Genomic DNA, 6,001 nt, shown 5'->3' on the forward strand with positions numbered 1-6,001 from the left:
TGGAGCAGTTTTGTTTACTGTCCAGTATCATAAAGACAATGTCTCCCTCCATGACAATGATCACACAGGCTTACTGACTCTGAAAAAGTTTTAACTTCCCTAAGCTCAGGGTTTCTTTTCTGTAATGTAACCTATTGCACATAGAAGCATCGATCATGTGGACCTCTTACATCATTCTGTGAGAACTGAGGCTTACAGAACTGGTACAAATGCTGATGCTAACACTCTGGCTACTGTTATTGACATTAGTAACAAACTTACTTTCTCTGACCTTGATGTATCATGTCTTCTGCCAGTTTCCATGAAACTATGGCAGCCTAACTCATTAGCATGTAAGGAGGGTAAAATCTTAGACCCTTTAAAGTTCTCAATAAATTCACAGGTACATTATTCCATGAAAAAGACAGAATAGAAAAACAACCTCCAAGCAGCATTGTCCTAGAAAGATGCTTCAAATTGGAAAAAAATGTATATATTAATTTTATTTTCTTGATCCAAATTCATTTTCATGAATTGTAGGCTACTTGGGCGGCTAACACTATTCAAACATTATTTTCCTATAAATTTAATTAATTGAAATGGCTATGTAATTGCTTTTCATTTGTCCTCTGCATTTGTAGTCTATTTTAATATTAGATAAGAGGTAAACCTAAACAAATGCATTCATGTGGCTATACTAATGGGTACATAGAGTTATCTGACACTTTGCTGCTTTAGGAAAAAAAGTGAGTTACAGCATACTGAACAGAGCTGTTCTCTGAGAATATGGAAAAGCCTATTTAGTTCACAGTAGGAGAGGTTACAGTTGTGTGTGATATATATTGTGAAAAACACAAACACTATGATTTGTTCTGCATGTGGCGATGTTTTTTAAAGGGATGGCTTTAAAAGAAAAAGATACTGTGTTAGATCCAACTACAGCTATTTTCTGTACTCTTGGGTTTAATGGAGGAAACACTTTTCCTCATCCTGTCATGCTTACTTTGCAGGAGACTGCAGATGGATACAACGTGTTTTTCAACTCCTCTGTAAGAAGACCAGGGTGTGGGATAACAATTTGGAGAAAATTGCCATGGAGATTTAAAACAACTCTAATCATGCATCTTGTTTCTATAAAAATGATGTGAGTAAACAAATCTTATACTTGTGATATTTGAGCTACTGCTATAACCAACACGATTTCAAAAATATTCCACTATTAGTTTGGTGTCATTTAAACTCGCAAATGTTGCATGTTGCTATAAAAAAGAACATGATGTGGCAATTTCTGCTCTGAAATCATCTTGTAAATATCTAATTTGGGGGTTTAAAAAACTGGAAAAAAAATAAAGTCATAATTCAGAAAGTAAGTTAATTCAATATTTCTCAGACTACTCAATGAATATTGGATTAAAATTCTCCTATTAAACACTGCTAAACATACAGCTTATTATTTGAATTTTTAATGACATTTATGAATGCCTTAAATGTCTTTAATGGACAAGTAAATGTAACTGAAGGAGACAACTTATAGTAATTTAGTCATCAACCATTAATGAAGTAATGGTTGAAGGCTCCTGGAAGGTTTAAAAGAGACAGAATATGGATTTGAAAGTATATTTCTTTCCAAAACAACGGAATATTTGAAAAAAATAAAAAGGCATATTTCATATGAAAGGCTATGTGTTCTTCACTTAGAAAGAAAACGTGAGCCTATTGTGACATTTTTATCCTCAGTCAAACAGCAAATTTTATGACTCTCTGATTTTGTCATGCTCATTCTTTATATTAAATAATTCACTTAGAATGTAGGAGAGATTTCCACGGAAAAAAATTCTATAGTTTCCCCTTTCGGCACAGCCTTCATACTTAGAAAATTATCCATATGTAAGATCTTATATCCACAAAGAGAGCCAGAAATAAGGATGTGAGAGTTTTTCTAATGCAACTCTGTCACAAATTGCAAAGGAAAGATTTTAAAGGCCTTTGGTCTGATAACGGAACATTTATGTTCCTTAAGGTCCTCCTCGCTTTTCTAGTCTTCCTACAAAGCTGGCAGTGAAAGAAGTTCATTTTACTTAAAAAAAAAAAAAAAAAAAAAAAAAAAAAAAAAAAAAAACCTGCTGGAGCTCCAAAGTGGAGAAAAACTAGAAAAATAAATTTAATTTTTAATTCATTCTACATATGTATTTGTGAAAAATAAGATAAATAAAAGTATTATTAAACAGTTTCCTAATCAGTCATTATATTTTTTCAAAGTTCTGCATCTTAATTGTCCTTAAATTATATAGTAAATAGCCCCAACTTTCCACTAAAATAAAGCAACATTAATACTGACATAAATCACAGCATAAAAAATCACGTGTTCCACAAAGGGCAAAAATAATTCTCTTTTATCAACTAAAGAGGGTCTCTCTGATGAAAATTTATGCTAAGACCGACATGAAATCTTCAAAGGTATACAACACCAAAAGTATTGTGTGACTTGTTAATTAATATTTAATATTCTGTTGTAAATAACGTCACACAGGTATGACACAACTTAAAATATGCATTAAATTGCATTTGCATTCAGGTTATATGGAAACGCAGACACCATACTTTCAGCTGCTTGTTAGGCATCATTCACATCTCTGCTTTGCCTAGCTGCCTCTCTTTCTCCTCTCTAACAGAATAATAGAACCGAAAGTTACAAGCAACCTTAAAGGTCTGCTATCCACCTTGTCTTGAAAAGCAGGAGTCACTCCAAGTATCCCTGGAAGGTGTCTAACCTTTGCTTGAATAAGTTCACAAATGAGTTGAAACGGGATAACGGCCATAGAAGCGGATAATTTTTTTTTTTTTTTTAATTGAAGCAGAGTCTCGCTCTATCACCAGGCTGACGTGCAATGGCACGATCCCCGCTCACTGCAACTTCCGTTTTCCAGTTTCAAGCAATTCTCCTGCCTCAGCCTCCCGAGTAGCTGGGACTACAGGCACACACCACCACGCCTGGCTAATTTTTTGTACTTTTAGTAAAGGTGGGGGGGGGGGGGGGTGCCATCATCTTGGCCAGGATGGTCTCGATCTCTTCACCTCGTGATCCGCCTGCCTCCGCCTCCCAAAGTGCTGGGATTACAGGCATGAGCCACCGCGCCCGGCCTAGAAGCAGACAATTTTTTTACATCAATTATTTCACAAGACTAACTCATGTGGTAAAAACCATATAAAAATGATATTTTTTGTGATCATGACTTTGAACATTTATAAAGCCTAGAATTGCATAATCTTCTACTTTTATACAAATCCAAAAAGCCCAGCAAAGAGGGGTTAACTATACAACCCTCGGCTAAAATGAAGATAAATGCTGATAGGGAATTCAAAAATTCTCATGTTATGCTTAAGCATTATATTACTTTATGCTCAGCCTTATGTTTACTGTGCTATCTAACTGCAATACTAATCTCATAGGTAACTAGAATGTATCCTAATTGGAGTATCATTAAAGAAGCTACGTTTATATTTATTTAAAAACAAAACTATTTTCATTTTTCAGTAAAAATTATCAGTGTTTATCATCTGTCATAACATATAGATGATCTATGAAAAATAAGAAATAAAAAGAAGCTAAGTAGAGTGGAGAAACCAGAGTAGGTGGAAAAGAGAAAGTTTTTTTTATTGTATGTGCAGTTTCTCTTATTTTATTTATTTAATTTATTTCCTTATTATTATAGTTTAAGTTCTGGGGTACATGTACAGAACGTGCAGGTTTGTTACATAGGTATACACGTGCCATGGTGGCTTGCTGCACCCATCACCCGGTCATCTACATTAGGTTTTTCTCCTAATGCTGTCCCTCCCCTATCCTCCACCCCCTGCTATCCCTCCCCTAAAGTTTTTAAGAAGTAAAAGAAACCACGCCATTGGAGGCTAGTCACAGTATAACGATTACCAATATTTACAGTGACCATATGTCCCTGTTTCCCTGGGACAGTCCTCATTTATGCCTCTTATTCCGAAGGCATCCGTCTTTCACTCTCAGATGTGTTTGGTTGAGATGATAAATTTTATGTGACCCTACCTTGATTAACTTAAGAAATTGATTCAATTGTGTTAGAAGCTACCTATCTGTTTATTTTTATTTTTTAAATATTTATTGAGGTGCCAGTGACAAATAAATTATAGTTAAGGTGTACAACATGATGTATTGTTTACCTTATTTAATAGTTCCCATAATCAAGCTAATTAACATATTTATCCCTTAACATAATTACTGTTTGTGTGTGTGTGTGTGGTGAAAACAGTTAAGATCTATTCCTTAAGCAACTTTCAAGTTTGAGTTATAAGATGATTACGTTCTAGAGATTTAATGTGCAGCATACATATTGTATACTTAAAATTTGCCAAGGCAGTAAATTTAGAGGCTATGTATTTAAAACATTATTCTATATGAGTATGCTTAATTGCAGTATTTTTCATTTTAAAATCAACGTTATTGAAGTACAGTTTATATTCAACAAGAAAAACTCCCATTTGAAGTGCACAATTTACTGGTTTGAAAAAGCATACACGCCCATGTAACTACCATTCAAAATCAGTTATAGGATATTTCTATTACCCAAAAAATTTTCTTGTGCTGCTTTACAGTAAATTCCTATCCCCATCTCCAATACCAATTCTAAGAAAATACTGCTTTCTGGGACTATAGGTTAGATTTGTCACATCTAGTGTTTCATACTGATGGAATCATACTTTAAATTCTCTTTTGTGTCTGTCTTCTTTTGTTCCTAATAATGTTTTCGAGATCCATGCATGTGGTCATGCATATTAATAGTTTTTCTTTGTCCTTGCTGGTATTCCATTGTATGGACAGATGTGTTACACTTTCTTTAACCATTCATGCATTGAAAAACAACTGGTCTATTTCCAGGTTTTGTCTATTACAAATAAAATTAGTTAAAACATTTAGGTATAAGTATTTGTGTAGAAAAACATTTTTCTTTCTTTTCGGTAAAAACCTAGGAGTGAAATAGACAGATAATATAGTAAGTGTATTATTAACTTCATATAAAACTATTATATAAAATTGTTTTCCAAAGTAGTTGTACCATTTTACAATACTGCCAGCTATATATGAGAGTTCACTTGTTCAACATCCTTGCCTACAATTTAACTGTAGCTCCTCTGATGGGCATGTAGTGCTGGCTTAACTTTGCATTTCCCTGATAACTAATGCAGTTGAACATCTTTTCATATATATCCTTTTGTGAAGTATCTATACAAGCTTTTTTAAATTTGCTTAACAGTATCTGAATTAATGATTAGAGAAGTTATTGAAAACTGTGCTCTTAGAGTCCCTAATAGTTACCCTATGACTTTAATACATAACATGCAAATTATAATGAAATGAGTCAAAACCATAAATTTACAGCAATATAAAAGCATGCTAGAATTTCCAGATCTACACAGTAAATTAAGTGATCTCAGCAGGGATTCTATTTTATCAACAGTCTCAGAGATTGTGCCCAGTGCAGTGTCTTATAGCCAGTGTTCAATAAATATCTGTATATTTATTAATTAAAGATCTTGTAACATTTAAGATTACTACATCGTGTCAGTTAATTTGGGGAGAATATATCAAGAAAATGCACTTTCTATATTTATACAATAATTTATTTTTCTCCTCTTGAAAATACACATTTTTGCTATTGAAAATCTGACCAAGTTAATGAAGTATCCAATTTTTTTTACTTCTTTCACTTTCTTTTATTTTAAGTTACCTCACTTCTCACAAAAGAGAAGGCATATAAGTCAGATACAATAATATATTAAACATCAACTTTCTTGTTTCCTAGTAGCTTGGGTAAAAGATATGTGTTTGAACAAAGGTAAAGTGGTTAGAACGAGCTTTTTACATTAAATACGTTTATTATCCTTGTTCCCCTTACTTTCAATCAGCAACTATGTCTATATTATGTTTTTCAGAATATATTCTGCAAATAAGTCTAATTGTTATCTGCGTCTGTTTCAGCTGAAATGCTAT

This window comes from Sapajus apella, unplaced genomic scaffold (genome assembly GCF_009761245.1).
Source record: "Sapajus apella isolate SASKATOON/1434 unplaced genomic scaffold, GSC_monkey_1.0 scaffold104, whole genome shotgun sequence".
Classification (NCBI taxonomy): domain Eukaryota; kingdom Metazoa; phylum Chordata; class Mammalia; order Primates; family Cebidae; genus Sapajus; species Sapajus apella.